This window comes from Neophocaena asiaeorientalis, unplaced genomic scaffold, assembly GCF_003031525.2.
Source record: "Neophocaena asiaeorientalis asiaeorientalis breed wild unplaced genomic scaffold, Neophocaena_asiaeorientalis_V1.1 scaffold396, whole genome shotgun sequence".
Classification (NCBI taxonomy): Eukaryota; Metazoa; Chordata; class Mammalia; order Artiodactyla; family Phocoenidae; genus Neophocaena; species Neophocaena asiaeorientalis.
In genome coordinates, this window is record NW_020172455.1 from 725,167 (window position 1) to 743,594 (window position 18,428).

Below are 18,428 nucleotides of genomic sequence, written 5' to 3' on the forward strand. Positions count from 1 at the left end.
ATTTCCTGTTGTTTCATGAGTGATTCTGACACATTTCTCTAGAGTAGCTTTTCTCTTCTCTGGTGTAACACTTCATTAGTCACTTGGTCATGTTTAAATCACACTCTAATTCCCCAGCTGACAAAGCAGGTCAAAAATAAAATAAATTCACAATCTTGAAAATCCTGATAATTATCAAAAAATATCACAACAAATCACGGACTTTGTCAAATTTATTCCATATAATATCTATTTTCTCTATTTCACTAAACATTTCTTATTTGGATAAATTCAATAAATAATAAATTATTAGCTTATGAAAATAAATGTTGACTATATCTCACCTCAGGGGTCAATGGCTGAAGGAAGGGCACAATCTTTTTTTTTATTAACTTTTATTGGAGTATAGTTGCTTTACAACTTTGTGTTTGTTTCTTGCTGAACAGTAAAGTTAATCAATCGTATGTATACATATATATACTCTTTTCTTAGATTTCCTTCCCATCTAGGTAACCACAGAGCATTGAGTAGAGTTCCCTGTGCTATACGGTAGATTCTCATCAGTTATCTATTTTATACATAGTAGTGTATATATGTCAGTCCCCATTTCCCAGTTCATCCCACCCCCGCTTCCCACCTTGGTAACCATAAGTTTGTTCTCTATATCTGTGAGTCTATTTCTGCTTTGCAAATAAGTTCATCTCTACCATTTCTCTAGACTCCACATATAAGCAATATTATATGATATTTGTTTTTCTCTTTCTGGCTTATTTCCATTGATCTCAATCTTACTAATTTGACATAGCAAAAGACATTGTTCTCTCTAAATTACATCAATTATCCGGAAATAACCAGGCCTGGACTACTGTCTGCTTAGCCTGGGCCTGACAGGAATGACAATAAGAGGAATTTCTTGGAAAAATAGCTAGTTATGCTAGAGAGAAACTTTCATTTAAGGTTTAGGTTAAGGTCCCAAAGTTCCAAAAGAGAAATCACCAGCTATCTCTTAGGTGAGAAATACTTCTTCCCATGACTCATGAACCTCAGCAAATCTGCTGCAGAGATTTCAATGATCTATTCAATCCTCCCCTAATAATTTCTTTCACAATTAGTGAGAGTATGAACAGAGTAGAAACTTGACTCTGTGAGGACACATGAAGGTTATATAGTCAATATAGAAATGTGTATTAAAATTTTAAAAATAATGTTACTATTGAGGAATTCTGCCTTCACTAGTTTCATTTTGTCTAATTAGCCTTTTACAAAACCATTTGTGTTTAAGGTAAGAGTATGCTGTTGGCACAAATTGTGCAGGTAGAAAATAGAAAATAATAATCATCTAGTCATTCACATTAGAATTATGCCTGGTGTAATAGATGGTTGGTTAGGAGGAGAGAGAAATAATAGACACATAAATAGACATTGGAAAGAGAAAAGTAAAGAAGGACTTAAATATTTGAATACTGACTAGATTTTGTTTTAAGGATCGTAGTGTAATTTATTTAAATCTTTGATGTTTTACTTAACATCGTATAATTAACATTATATATTTAATATTAAGGAATAGAGGCAGATATTATTTCAAAGAAACTCATTTTCATTTTGGTTTTGTGTCTGTTCCTTTTGCACTTTTATTGACTGTGTATTTTTGCTTAGTGATACTGAACATTCACAAAGATTATTTGATTTTTATTTTAAATTGTACTGTCTTTAGGACCTAAACCCAAACTAATATTCTTTGGTGGCCTTCAGCTTAGAAAACTTGCCTTAAAGCTGTTGTCCAGATTCCTCTGCTGATTCCTGTCCTGGGCTGTTTGTGATATGTGGTTCAGTTTTCTTTGTTCCCACACATGTGTCAGCAGAGTTTCCATGAACTTACTAGGGAACATAATAAATAATGTAAGCAGTATAAGAATATTAAATGGAATCTTCCAAGTTAACCTAATATAAGAGGCATGTTTTTCCTTGGTGACAGGAAACTATACAGATCATTTTGTCATAGCTGTGCTTGTTCTCACATGAACTCCAAAATAAATTATAGACAATAGGATGTGTTAGGTGCTATGTTTTCACTGTGAGTTGAGTAAATCATAATAACACTTAAACTTACATTAATGTTCCTGAACTTATATATTCGCTGTGAAACTTCTGAAGCAATAAACAGAGCCCAAGGACCTAACTTAGACCAGGCATTTATACTTTTAACATTCTGTAGAAACAATATTTATATAATCATTTCTCTTATAGCATTTACAGTTGGGTCATGGGTTTAGGGATCGAAAGATGTGAATCGGGGTTCCCTTCCTAGAACTCACTAGCTGTGTAAATTCTGGAATCTTACTGACTTCTAAGATGTGTAATTACTTCAACTGTAAAATAAGGATCAAAAATTTTACTTTGAAAGATAATTTCCAGGATTAGGAACAATTCATGTAAAGCACATACCTCAGTTCCTGCCTCAAATTATGGGTGCTGTTATTATGGTATTTTCAGTAATATTAATACTGGTACTAATAAAGCCTAATGATTGTTGGAGAACATAAGATCTATATCACCAGCAAAAAAACTGAATCCAAAGTTAGGAAATATCATATTTACATGGAGAATTAAACTGTATTCCTCAAAAATGTATACCTGCAATAGAGTTTGAAAGATGAATGGAATTCAACATGTAGAAATAAGAGGGAGAAACTTCTGGTAAATTCAATAATATACTCAAAGAGAAAGATACAAGAGGAAGCTGGGCCATGGTTTGGGAACAACAACATCCATTATGTCTGAAGATATAATCCATATGTCCAAAGATAAAAAGAAATAATGGAAGTCTTCCACTTATGGCACTATTGGCAGACTAGAAATTATGGGAAAAGAATCAAACACCTAGGAAGAGTATCTTTTAAACGCATAGATGAATTTACAAAAGTAAATTTAGTGGAGGCACAAAGGAATAGGAAACTGAAAACTCAATATTAAACTATAGGCTGCCTCAGGAATTTACTGGAAACAAATGTTAATTGAGATAGCATCAGGTGACAAAGCTTTGGGCCCAATATATGGTTGAGAGTCAGATTCCTAGACACATGTATTAACCCATGTCCCTCAAAGTGCTACATACTTAGCAAAAGAATGCCCTAGGATTAATTTCGTTCTTTGGTAAATGTAACAAAGAGTAAATGACTCTCTCTTAAGGATTAAATCTGGCTTAAAATAAACAAAAATCTCTTCTAATAAATTGTAATCATCATACTATCCTCTGTTAGTTCAGAATGTGAATCTATATCTATATCTTATCTATATCCATATCCATAATCCCTATCTATACATACATACATGCATGCATGCATGCATACTTATGTAAGAAGACAGATTTGCTTCCTGATAAGATTAGGAAAGTTAATATCTTCCACTGGAGCTAAGGTTGGGCAGATTCACTGGTAACCCTTTTTAAAAAACTGGAGTTTCCTAAACTCAGTGTTACTCATCTGTATCATAAACCCATTGTATACACAGCATTTACTTAGAACTACCTCCTTATCACCCAATGGGATTTGAGACAGTGAGGGCAACCACTGTTAACATGAAGCTCATCCTACCTTCCATGAGTGCCATGAGTAATAAAGCCCTTTGTCTCTGACATAGGAGTCTCATGTCTTGTGCCACTATCTATGAAATTGTGGCTTCCATGTAATTGTTATGTTACAAGTAGGGTAACATACAAACTATCTGCAGTTCTTGACAGTATGTATTAGTTGAATTTAGAAGAAGTGACCTTCCTTTTCTAAGATTGTGCTTCCTAATTTGTATAATTTGTGGGTTGAATTATATATAAGATTCCATTCAATGCTGAGATTTTTAAGGTTTGAGTATTCTAATTATTTCAAAGCTAACTCTCAGGATGCCAAGATGGCAGTTGTCATGCCCATACATATTAATTCCCCAGACACCTGGTCAATGGTGTTGTCTGTTGGCCAAGCTAGATGACATCACATTTTCAAGATGATTGTTTTAATCAAGAATTGGGAGACATCCCAAATTTTAATGAAGTTTTGTTCTGTGATATTTTCCCAGGTGGAGTGAAGCAAGCAGTAGAATGTTGAAGCCTTCTTTGAATAAGAAAGTAAGAGTTAAGGGAAGCAAAATAGAGAACAGTTCTTTTTTCATGTAGCCTCATTTTCATGAAAGTAACTGTGATGTAATAGCGAGACCTTTTTCTTTCTTGTTATATTAATCAACTGTGTATAAAACCATGTTACAAATAAATGACTGACATTTTTAAGCACTTACTAAGTACTAAACAATGTACCCATAAAATACTTTTAAACCCATTACAAATGTAAATAGAACCTTGCAAAGTAATCATTATCACTGAGGATAAGTGACATGAAATGAAAAATGTAAGGTCACATACCTAATACATGAGGTTTATCCAACTTCTGATTTCTGACAAACATGTGGGCTCCTTAATACTTACCTGGAAAGCCTAATTATTTAGATCATTTCTATATTATAGGGTCTCTTAATTCTTTGGTTTCCTCTTGTTCTTCTCTTTTCCCAGAATGTTTCCAGAACAGGGCATATTCTGAAGATCTAGAATTTAGAGCTTTGCAATTTCAGAGCATTATTTTCTTTTCTGTATATATGAAATAGGGAGGGACTCAGTTAACTAAAATTAAAACAAAGCAAAACAAAACAAAGCAAAATCTCACAAGATACTGCTTGAGAGTCAAGGGACCTGGCTTCTTCTACCAGCTGTGCTATTGCTGAAGGACTATTTCTGAGCTTTGCTTGAAATGAGAATAATTACAAAAGAATTGCAACTAGATTCATGCAGAAAAAGTATTAAAATAACCTAGAAAAGGAAACATTATTCTACAAGTAATATTTTAAGATTCATTTCTTGACTGAACTTTTTTTGGACACAGAGGAGATATTCATATGCAGACAAGAATAAAGCTTACACAGTTTCTCATTAATCATGTGAACACGTGGAAAAGATAAGCATCCTAGATTTTAGGACCTATTGTTTTCCACAAGAAGTACTTACTATTAACTTACTATTCTAGGGACTGGGTTTTTAAGATAGTTCCATTTCTCTGCCAGTAGGAGAGAAAGCATACCACAATCGAATCAGTCTTTCTTTAAACTTTTTATCTCTGATGCACCTAACATTTCCTTATAGCTCTTGTAGTAGAAAAAGTGATGAAAAGAGAGTCAGATGACCTAGTGCTAGTATTTGATCTGCTGTTAGCAGGTGTAAGACATTAAACAAACCACCTGCTATCTGTGAGCTTTGCACTTTTCATCTGCAAAAATGATCATTAATACCAACAGTAATATATTTATGAAAGTTCCCTGGAAGTCACAAGACACTAAAAATAAATTCTGTGTTTTAAAATAGTTTTTCATAGTAGTTATATATTAATATAATAATTATACTAATTAATATTTCATATAATATATAAAGCATATGTATTGTTTGTAAGAAAATGTTATTCCTCAAGAGCCTACAACTTAAAAAAATCGGTAGGTGAAAGCAAAGCTTAAAGCAAAGCTTAAATGTTTCTATTTAAAAACAGGTGTCTCTAGATTCTTCTTTAACGTTGCCAGCCGCTCACAAGGAACTGGTTTCCAACTTTTTGTAAAATGCATGATTAGCAGAGACTGTGAACTTCGTTTTGCTTCCGTATAATTTTGATTTATGTTTCTGGCGATTATCCATATTATATTACTTTTTCACAGATAATTTTTTAAGTCATGACCACTCGTTGCAACTTAACCTAAGTAATTACCCGAAACACAGAGATTTTTTTAAGATTTTGCACAAATAATGCATAAAGACATTTCTCTTAGCAATGTTTAGAATAACAAATTAAGTGTGGGGAGGGGCTAAATTGACAATAATAATTAGAGAAATTCAATAAACTATATGTGTATATACATTCTTCACTTGGAATATTGTGCATCCAAAATAACATTGTTTACAAAGAATTTCTAATGATATAAAAGAATACCAAGAGCATGTCGAGTGAAAAAGTGATCCCAAATTATAAGATTTCAAGGAGAGTGAAGTCTACCTAGTTTTCAGGACTATACATATCGAATAGACAAATCTGAATTTGAATCTCAATTCTACCAATTACTAGTTAAATTATTAGGATGTTAGTATCTCTGATCCCATTTGTCTCATCTGTAAAACAGAAATAATAATACTTTCTTCAAAAGGACTTTATGAGGATACCTAGCTCAGTGCTTGCTTTAAAAGCATCGTTCAAATGAAAGTTAATCATTTTCAGTATTACCATTGTTCTTATTATGTTGAGTACCATGGCAAAAAAACCCAAAAAAAACCTACCAGAATAAGAGAAAGAGAAGAGAGTTATAGAACTAATTCTTGTTTTTCTACAAAAGTATTTTCTTTAGATAATATGCAAAGCCAGTAAGCAAGAAAAATGCATATAAACATTATTTAGAAATATGGGGTAAATGTCAGAATAAATAGCTGAAACCACTGAAAGCTGCTGCTCTTCCGGAAGAAGAACTGTCGGCAGACAGAGGTGGGTCAGGTCATTGCTCTTATCATCAGCTTTGTAGTTCACTTTGTACCCCATTGCACATCCATCACATGGGTATCAATGAAAACTACATTTGAAAGAGAAATGCATTGGATGGTGGAACCGAAAAATCTAATTCAGGATCTTAATGCACTAGGACAGTTGTTTAGAGCCTGGAATTGCCAAATTAAAGCAGCTTGATGCTAGAATGCTGTGACATTTTCTGAAAAAACCAAATTGAATCAACTACTTGAATCTTTTTATTATTTAAAATATATATGTACAATATATCTGGACAATATCTCTCTCCACCACTCTTTCCTTCTCTCCCGTCCCTCCCAGAGTTAACCATCAATGGGGAAGCTAGTGTTCCCCCTGCTGTGCGAGCTTTCAGACCTGTCATACATAAAATATCAATAACACTGTTTCATGCTTTAAAACTTCCTGGAATCTTCCTATACTAACTTTCTGAAGTTTATCAATGTTGATAAACATGGATCCAATTCAGAAACTAAACCAAAGTGTTTATCTATATTGGTGGTAATAATGTGAGTGGTAGGTATTTCCTTTCCTTACTCTTCTTCATTATCCAAAGTTTTCAAAATGGACACCAGCCCTTACTATGTCTTTTTCCATTTGCTATGGAGATCTCTCTGAAGCAATTCAGCCATGATAAGGAAAGTGAGGAAACCAGGAGGTCATGTATTAGTTCGTGGAATGTCACTTAGAGAAGACAATCTTAAGCCTAAAGTTTCCTATTTAGCTTTGATGACATAATTACCATCTCATTAGCCAGAAGTTGTTGGAAGAGACATTCTGCATGGGTGAAAACCATGTCAATATTTAGCTGGCATTAGTTGATTCTCTTCACCCTGAGGGCTGCGCTCTTCCAGAATCATTCATTAGAAGCCTAGCCAAGCCAGCACCATTCATTAACTGTCTCTTTACTGAATAGGAAAAATGAAAGGAGCCCTTCAATCCGATGTTAATAAATTGCAACCATTTGGGAAAATATTCAAATGGAAAATGTTGAGGTTCATCATTAAAATTATATTTGATGACTTGGGCTTGCTCTGGCTCATTTAAAGATGTAATTTTCACAGGATTTTATCCCTGATGGTGGGTAATAATAGGTATTCTAACCAAATCATAGGGTGAGTTTAACCAAGACTCAGTGGGACCAAGAGGCACATTCATAGAATAAATATGAAAGCTGAAAGTACCCCTGTGGAACATCTAAGGGAAGAATTTCTCAGACTTCTAAGAGTTAATCTGTTTTTTCTTTTAAAAAAAAAAGTAGAATTAAACAAATATGCAACTATAGTGGCCCCTATTCACCTCATTTTACAGATGGGAAAGTTAAAGATCAAAGAGAAAAAGCAAGGCAGTTACTACAATTCTTCCTTCAGAGTTCAATGATAGTCTTCAATGATAGTCTATCAGAAAGAATTACTTACGTTTCAAGTCCTTTGGTAGCATTTAGAAACACTTTTATAAGTAAGTAAGTACAGAGAGACAGTAATATATTACTTTTACTTCGTATTTCTGTAATAAAGTGGTTTGCAGTATGTGCAATGTGTGTATCATTTAGATGAGGATTAGAGACAGATGTTTTGCAAATAAGGTGACACTTGAAGTGGGCTTTGAAAGATGAGTGTATATTGCATCCACATATGTTATTTCTTTTTGCATCTTTTATTTCAACAAGTCTGTGACCTTCTTGAGGAAAGAGACTGAGCTTTGTTCATATTGGTACATATAGTGCTTGAATGGTATCTAGAGCAGAGTATGTAAATATGGCTTGCCTGTCTCAGTTCAAGTTGAATTTGAGTATGCACGCTGACAAATCTGAATGTAATTGAGAAACATCCTACGTGCTTGGCTTCATAAATTTCCCATTTTTTTTCCTTAGTATTTATTGGCTGCTAGACGAATTTTGCCTACGCTGTGGCTACTTTTGATTGGATGATTTTTGTTAAGAGTCTCTGCAAATCACAAATACATGTGAAAATAAAAAGCTGCATGGCAGTAGTATTCACAGAACTCAAAACAGTAGGAAATGTCTGTGTAAACATCTAGAAGATTCATATTAAATATCAGCAGATTTGCTTGAAAAAACATAAAATAGCCAACCATTTGTTCATTCATTCATTTATCAAATATAAACTAAGAGCCTACTCTATGCCAGGAAGAGGTGTGTAAATATCAAAAAATGGCCAGTATCCTTTCATGATACTTTTCTCATCTCCCCATAAGCAATGTTATTATTATTCATACACTTTAGGCAAGAGGACTGAAGTACATGTCAGCTTTCTATTGTCTTCCAGTTTTCTCTCCACACACAAATCAGAGCCTTAAGAGGTTGCTGTTGCTACTGCTGTTATGTTCCTTAAACACTGAGAGTAATTGAAATGGCATCCCCATACCATTTTTGGGTTCTCAATGATTTTTTGCTAACACGAGCTCATTCTTCTAGAACATACTCCAGTAGGAACTGTTCATGCTATATACATGCAACTGTGTGTCAGAAATTGTGGCAATATACTAGGTAAGCAAAAATAAATAAGACACAGCTGTTGTCCATAAGAGGTTCAGAGGCTAACAGGGGAGGGCAGGTATAAAATTTCCAAGACATTCCATTGACTCCTATAATATTTTATACTCTTGCTCCTTCACTGCCCACTGATGTCTCACATACAGTTACATTGAAGAAAGTTTACTCATGCGTCACTGCTCATTTCAAATGTGCCTGTTAGTAAAATATGCAGTACCAACTTCTGTCCTCAAGCACACATATAAATACAACATATTTCTATATAATATCAAAATTTAATATCCTCTATTCATAAGAACCTGTATTTTGTCCATTATCTAATAAGTCCCACGGCATTATAATTAGAAGCACAATTATTTTTGTTAAAACCATAATTGGGAAAAACATTCCTCATTGTTGCAAAAAATGCAGTGATTTCTTTTTGATTTTCTTAGAGAGCTAGCACTAAAAATTCCATAGAAAATCAATGTAAAAATGTGTTGCTGTTGGACTTCCCTGCCAGTCCAGTGGTTAAGACTCTGCATTTCCACCACAGGGGTGTGGGTTAAATCCCTTGTCGGGGAAGTTCCATTGTGCCTCGTGGTATGGCCAAAAAAAAATGTGTTGTTGTTGGAAACTGACACACAAACTAAACACAATTATATGAAGCATTAGCTTTGTGTCTTCATTTTAGAGCATAAGTGATATTATAAGGCTAAGCATTTTCCAGAGATCCCAAATGAGATAGGAAATTTTAAAATCAAGTACTTGTATGATTATTACATATTCTTGTATGAATACATCCAAGACATTAAATAAAAAAAATTAAACACATGCATTTTTCTCTCTGAAATATATCAAGTTATATCACCTCTGTCTTTTTAGTTTCAGCAGTGTTTTTTGCCAATTCTTTGAAAATTTTTTATATAGATAATAATGTTATCTTTGAACAAAGAAGATTTCAGTGCTTTCTTCGCAATCCTTAAACCTTTTTTTTTCTTTTCTTATCTAATTTCACTATTACTTCCAGCACAGTGTTGAATAGGAGCAGTGAGAGGCGACATTCCTGCCTTGTTCTCAGTGGGAAAACATTTAATTTCTCACCATTAGTTATGATGGCTGTTGTAGGTTTATTGTATCAATAGATGTTCTTTATTACAGTAAGACCTTTCCCCTCTATTCCCAGTTTACTGAGATTTTGTGCGTGCACACGTGTGAGAAGGGATTTTCGACTGCATGAAATGATTTTTACGCATCAATTCATATAATTATATGACTTTTTCCTCTTCAGCCTATTGGCATGATGGATTACACTGATTGAGCTTCAAATGGTAAACTAGCCTTGTATATCTGGGATAAATATCACTTGGTTGTGGTGTATAATTCTTTTTTTTATTGTTAAATTTGATTTGTGAATATTTTGTTGGAACATACAACTTTTTCACTTTATTTTTAACATATGGAAAATGTTAGAATTTAAAAATTTAGTTGATCTATGTAAACTTACTTTGATAAGAAACAGGATAGTTAAAATAATTTTTTTATCTGATATTTATTGAGAATTTTTTTGTTATACATTTTGCTCAAGTGCTTCAAAAGTGTTATCTACTTGTCACATAAGTCCTTAAGTTTAGAGTAAATTTTATTTATATTTTACAGATCAAGGCTATGGGGTTTAAATAGTCAAGTGACATGATCTATGTAGTAGTGTTAGTATCCAAAATCAAATGTCTCTTCTTAATTTATGGTCTTTTGTTCTACTATATTATCCAGTTTATTCAGTAAAGAGCATCTCTCTCTCTCTGTATCTGTCTATCTATATATATCTATATATATAGATATCTTCTGATCTATAACCCATGTTTCTTACTCTTAAGTGCATGTCCTTGTGCCTGTACCTGTGGGAGGTTGGATAGTTGACTAGTCATATCTTTATCAAGAATTCTAGGCAAGTAGGATACAGGGGGTTCTTGGATCAAACCAGGAAAATATATGAGAAGCACCCATATGTAGATGTCAATATCTCACATACATTAGTACCAACTGAATTAGTTTGTAAACTGACTTAAAGATAGAATTCTGTGACAGGGTCATTGACCAAGGAAATATTTACTACCATGTATTTCTCTCACTATGAGTGAATATATACATATATAAATATATTCATATATGTGTTTATATTACCACCAAATTTTTTCATTAAAAAAATACAGACCTCAATAGGAATTAGCCAGATTTTATATTTTCTTTTTTAAACTGTTTATTTTGAAGAGTTTTAATTACTTTATATATGTTGTACATTGTGCTTTTCAAATCATGTTATTGTACACAAAAATCTTTGAGCAGTACAATATAATGGACAAAACCATGGACTCTGGATCAACAGTCCAGGTTTTGAATTTTATGATCTTAAGCAAATTACTTCAGTTCTCTGTCCCTCAATATCTTCATCTGTTGAATATGATTAATAATTGCACTCACTCGTATAATTTCTTTGATGATTAAATTAGTTAATATCAAATTTCATTAGGTCTAAGAGACCATTAATTAAAGGATAAACCACTATGTTTGGTACCACTATGAATAAAAATTAATGTGCTTCCAATATTTATGATAATATGCATTCAGTTTTAGGAGACACCTGATTTCAATGATGTTCATATGTGAAGAAAAGTAGTTTAGAGTTGATAATGCGCACTGTTTATATTATTAAGGAAAATGTTTTTGCTCATTTGACAAATGAGGAAACTTTTATAAAAGGGAGTAAAATAATTTCAGACCAGACAGCCAATCTAATTCAGGAATATAGTTAAGGGGTCTAGATTGCTACATTGGTGTAATTTCCAGTTTCCATCCTTCAGAAATAGGAATTATTTATAGAAGAAATAACAAGTTGAAAAGTACGTCTCCTATTTGATACAAGACATGCTAGTTTTAGTAGTAAAACTCATCTAATGTACAAAATTTATTCTAAATTAGTTGTATTTTGCTTTACAAATGTGATTTAGTTGATATGTTGGGATTAAAGCCTTATCCTCAACAGAATTTTTGTAAATGAGGCATCCTTAAAAGAAATGTATCCAGTTTTTCAATGTTAGCACATAAAAATAATATAATTACACTTAACTGAAATAAAATGAAAATGTAAAATACAGAACACAAAATAACATCTTAACTTGTACTCGATATTTTACCAGTGAGGAAACACAGATGCAGAGAAGTTATGCCACTGGCCAATTATTCAAATAAAATTTCAAATTGACATAAAATTTTCTGTGTATCTTGAATGCATTACTGTCATTTCCCCCACACTGGGTTTCTATGATCTTTCTTTTCCATTTGCAGTCAATCTACCTCTTAGGAGCCAAGTTAATTCTGCTAAACTTCTCTGCTTTGTTCTATCATTTAGATATATTTTACAGTCCTCAAAATATTAAAAGAAAATACTCTGTTTTTCAGGTCAACTCAATTTTATGAGTACATAATTTTACTAGAAATGTTATTCCACTGATGTAATGAGACAGGAATCCTGCTACAGTCTGTCATTACTCAGTGGGCAAGTCTGGCCTGAGCCAGTTGACAGTCACTTAGCCTTGCATCAGTGTGTTAGACAACTTATTGACTGTAATGATTATTCGATGAGACAAGCTATTAAAATGGATTCTGCCAAAGATGAAGAATAGTGGAAAACTCTCAATTATTTTAATTTTTGTTCCTATTTCCAACTGCTGAGATAAGCCTGCTAACACTTTGATCAGCCAGTATAAGAACAGATATGTTGGCCTAAGGGTCCTGTGAGTGAATGAAAGAGAAAGAAGGGAAAAGGGGCTAGTTTGTGCCAGGCACTACTTAAGTGAATTTTAATAGATCATCTGGTTTAAACCTCTTAACAACTTAAAGAGTTAAATTTCCTAGTTGAGGACACTGATGGTCTGAAAAACAAAATTACTTATCCAAGCTCACATAGGTTGTAAGCAAACAGTACGGCATTTCAGAGTCTAATTTGAGTGTCTATAATCCTTTCTGCCATATAACAATACAGTGATTTTATTATGGGTATATTATTCTTAAGGTTTTAACCACATTTTTTCGTATAGCTGGCATAGTGAGACAATTTATGTATTTGTAGATAGCTCTTGCAAATATCCTGAAGATTCTAAATACCTATTCAAGGGTTGAGGTTGGAGCTAAAGGGACCCAGTGAACTGAGCTGGAATCATGAAATAGGATACACCATATTCTCCAGACCAGAGTTATGAAATCAGAATATTCCCGGAGACCTCAGAAATCTTTAATGCATGGTTTTGAATTGCTAATTTGAGGCATCACATTGTTCATTGGCTTGTGTGCATCCCCTACATCCATTGACTTCCAAACATATGATCAGATATTGGGAGTCTTTGCGAGCATTGATATTTGATGACATGGAGTTATATAAGCTTTCACGAGACTTGTCTGAGATCTCTCTATTAGAGCATAAGTTAGTAATATAAATTCTCCATGGAAGGGTAATCACACCAATGCATACATGGTGGACTTGGGAAGAACACAATACAATCTTTTCTTATGTCTGTATAGTTCAAAGAAACCAGAAATACTACAAATTCCCTACTGCAATGTAGTAGGCTTTGAAAGGGGCAAGGGTGGCTGGTGTATTTCTAAAAACATTTTCTCCGTCCTTTTCAATTTCTTTTCTAGTTTTTTCTAAATAAGAGTCTTTTTAGATGGGAGTGATACCTCAGAAAGACCACAGAACACTAAACCTGTTTGAGGCACTTACATAAATTTTGTGATATCCAATAGCTAGGTTGATCTGTCTCATAGTAAAATTAATATAATTATATATTTTCATCTTAAAAAAAAGCCAATAAACTGTAAGTAGTTCTCTTGTGTGCAGACAAGTATTTTGAATTAAGTTTTAACTTAATGGAAACTTTATCAAATTAGGATAAATGAGGCAAAGAGTTTTCATGCCGTAGCTTGAATTAAAGTTATTAAAGTTATAGTCAGCAATATATATTAAAACTATAATTAACTTGAAGAAATCAAATGGAAAAACAAAACAAAAAAATGTATCCTCTAAATGTATGGCCTAGAGTTTATTTTTGATTCAAACTACATCTTTAAAACAGTAATTTCAGGATCACAAATCACTTTGAAATGTCATAAAAAATGTTCCAAGTTTGTAGTTCAAGGGCCTTAGAGGTCCTGTTTGAAGTTCAGTACTTTCTTTGTTCAGTGATCCACTTGCAGGTTATTCTGACCTTACTTGGGAAAAAAATGAAAACAGGATGGCATTTTGGGAACGATCCTTCATTCTGAAACCACTGTGAGTGATGAATTAAGCAAGGTATTCTTAAGATGAAGATGCTTTTGCCATAGGAGCCAGTCTCTCTGGTCAAAGTTTATGTGCATATTTATTGGCAGAGTTTTACTTTCTACTTTTGCTAAAATCCCAATATATAGAGTATCCACAGACATAGGATCTAAAAATGCATTGTCGGGATTTAATACATATTAAAAACTGAAAGATAGTAAGATGGGAATTCTAACAGATTCCTTATGGCGGGAAAATATTGTTATAAAAAAATGGAAAAAAATATCTCAGATAGAGTAGGATTATATTTTGTTTCATTACTGTTAACTAGATTATAAATGATTTATTGTCAAAATTCACAAAACTTTCATATGTTACCCAGAGGATTACCTGCTGACCTGGCATTGATTTGGGAGACTCTAGATTAGATAACCTTGTGTTTTTTAAAAAAAATAGCTAGTGTAAAAGAGAGACATTAGAATTATATTACTGACCATTTGCTAAGAAAATGTTGTGCTGGATGGAAACATAAAGATTGTCTAGTCATATGTCCACAATTTTCCCCTAATGTCACTACAAGAACAGGAAAAAAAAAAAAAAACCAAGTATTTTCACTTATAAAAGTTTATAAAAAGGTTAAAAATTAAAGAAATTATATATATGACATTTTCAATAAGAACACATATTTATATAGATAATGCTATCTGTTCATAGAAATCTCTAAAACCATTTTTTCAAAATAAGAATGTAGGAAACAAGAACCTAATCTTTATATTTTCCTAGATAGTTTTAATGTATCCTATCCGAATATCAAGATACACTGATAACACTGACCATTCTAAAATTAGATAACACTGACCATTCTAAGCATTTTACATTTATTTAGATAATAGTAAAAAGGTTGAAGCTGTACTTAATGAAAAATACAGAAACAAATACAATTCATACTATTCTCTAAAGAAATAAACCGTATGTAATTAATTCTTTCTCTCAGCTTATATGGAGCACCATATCTGTGTAAGGTGTTGGCAAGATGTTTGAATATACAAAGATGCAATATACATTCAGTATTCATGAAGATTATGAAAACATGCAGATAACGCATGTAAGTATAGGCTGAAGTTTTCAAAATTAATCATTATATAAGAGAAATAGAGATTCAAAACATTGTAATGAAATGTTCAGGTGTTCAGATAAGAAGGTATAGACCCATTTCTCCTTGCTTCCCCTCACTATACACAAGCATAAGCATTGGAAATGGTACAGGAGACAAGTAAAGAACAACCCTGAAAGGTGATAAGTGTAAGGAGAACTGGTGTAGAACTCCAGGATTTGAGCAATAACACAACATCAAGATGTTTTGTGTCTTCCCCTGTGACAGAGAAAGGCCATTCATACCTGGTATTTTCTCACCTATGACAGAGCAGCAAAAGGTGGACCAGGTAGACTTATTATTGTCCCAGATAACAGTAGTCCAAATAACACCAGATAAGCCTGAAACAGGCTTAACCACCTGACTTAAGACTCCTCTTTTCTGCTAGGAGATACTTAGGCTGACAGGCAGAGCCAACAGGAGAGTCTCAGCCAGCTAAGCAGAAAACCTGGTAGGAAATGGGAGACATACATGACTAAGACCTACAGGACTAAGATGTTTTTTCAGTCCAGCAGCCAACTGGTAACAGCAAAATGATCCAAATACCGTCCTCCCCCACAGTGGAGAAACCCCTTCTGTCCCCTCAGGCAGCATCCACAGAGACCAGGTGGAGCTGGAGCAGCACCAGATTAGCCAAGGACAATGAAATAACACTGTAAAGGCTGAAAATCACACTGCCATTGCAATCATAGCTTACACAAGTAAGACTAGACTCTCATACTAAACCAAAGCAGTGTGAATGTCTGCTAACATAAAAACATAAAACATAAGTCATTACATAAAGATAAAACAATCAATCCACCAACTTCATATAACAATTCTAAATGTGTACAGACCAAAGAGTAGATTTACAAAAATACATGAAACAAAAACTGATAAGTTTGAGAGGATAAATTCACAATTATAGTTGGAGACTCCTGCACTGCCATTACAACAACTGATAGAACTGTTAGACAGAAAATCAGCATGGATTGACTATCTGAACAATACAGTTGACTCTTGAACAACACAGGATTGAACTGTGTGAGTACACTTATACATGGATTTTCCAATAAATCTCTATTTCAGTACTACATGATCTGTGGTTGGTTGAGTCCACAGATGGAGAACCACAGATATGGAGTACCAACTATAAATTTATACACAAATTTTTGATTGTACAGAGTGTCAGGGTTCCTGCCACATTGTTCAAAGGTCAACTATACATTCAACCAAAAGGATCTAATTGACAAATATAGGATACTCCATCTAATGGTAACAAAATGGACAATTTTTTTTCAGGCCTCCATGGAGTAATCACCAAGACAGACCATACTGTGGGCCATAAAACAAGCCTCAAAGAATTGAAATGATATAAACTGTGTTGTCTAACCATGATAAGATCAAAGTAGAAACAACAGAACAGAAACAACACTAACAGAACAAGAGGAGTCTCTAAACACAGGAAATAACACACGTCTAAGTAAGCGTTGGGTCAGAGAGGAAGTCTCAAAGGATTTCAAAATGGTGCTACTGAATACTACTAAAAGAATACATAGAACTGACAAAAATACAACTTATCGAAACATGTGGGATGCAGCCAAAAGAGTGCTCAGAGGAAAATTGATAGCAGTGCATGCTTATGTTTGAAATGAGAAAATATCTCAAATCAATAACTTAAGTTTCTAGCTAAGGAAACTAGAATGATAAAAGCAAAATAAGCCCAAAGCAGGCAGAGGGAAAAAGTGTAATAAATATCAGCAGATATCAGTAAAACTGAAAATATTCCTATAATAGAAAAAAAAAAAAATCAATGAAACCAAAATTTGTTTCTTTGAAAAAATCAATAAAATTGATACATTTATTTTAAAAATTAAACAAAAATACATTAATCACCCATATTGGGAGTAAAATAAGGATTATCATCTAGATCCTGCAGCCATTAAAAAGATAAGGAGATCATAATACAAACAACTTTATTCTCATGAATTCAACAACTTAAGAGACCAATTCTTTGAAAACAAAAAACTACCAAAAAAATCACCAAGATAAAGTAGACAATCTAAATAGCTCTTGAATAGTTTAAAGCTCTTGAAAAATAAAGCTCCAGGACCATATAATTTCACTAAAAAATATTAATAAACATTTAAAGAAGAACTAATACCAATTCTACCAGAAAATATAAAAAGAGTGAACATTACCCAGCTCTTTTTACGAAGCCATCATTACAGTGCTACCCAAACCAAAAGATAAAAAAATGAAGGAAACTACAAATTGTACAAATTGGTATCACTCATGAATATAGACATAAAAATCTTAACAAGATTGTGTAAAATAAAATTTAGAAATATAAAAAAGGAATTAGGGCTTCCCTGGTGGCGCGGTGGTTGAGAGTCCGCCTGCTGATGCAGGGGACACGGGTTTGTGCCCCAGTCCGGGAAGATCCCACATGCCATGGAGTGGCTAGGCCCATGAGCCATGGCCACTGAGCGTGCATGTCTGGAGCATGTGCTCTGCAACAGGAGGGGTCACAACAGTGAGAGGCCTGTGTACCGCAAAAAAAAAAAAAAAAAGAATTATATAGTGACTAAGTGAGGTTTATTTCAGTAAATTCAAGTATAGTTCAATATCACAAAATTTATCATAATCAACATAGCAACAGAATAAAGAAGAAAAATCACATATATCATTTAATGCATAAAAACAGTTGGACAAAAATCAACACCTATTTATGATATGAACTCTCAGAAAATTAGGAATAGAAAACTTCCTCAAACTGATAAAGGACATTTACAAAATACCTACAGCTCACATTATATTTAATGATGAAAGACTAAATGCTAAGATAGGGAAAAAGTCAAGGATGAATGCTCTCACTGCTCTTTTTCAAAATAGTGCTGGAAATTGTAACCAGTG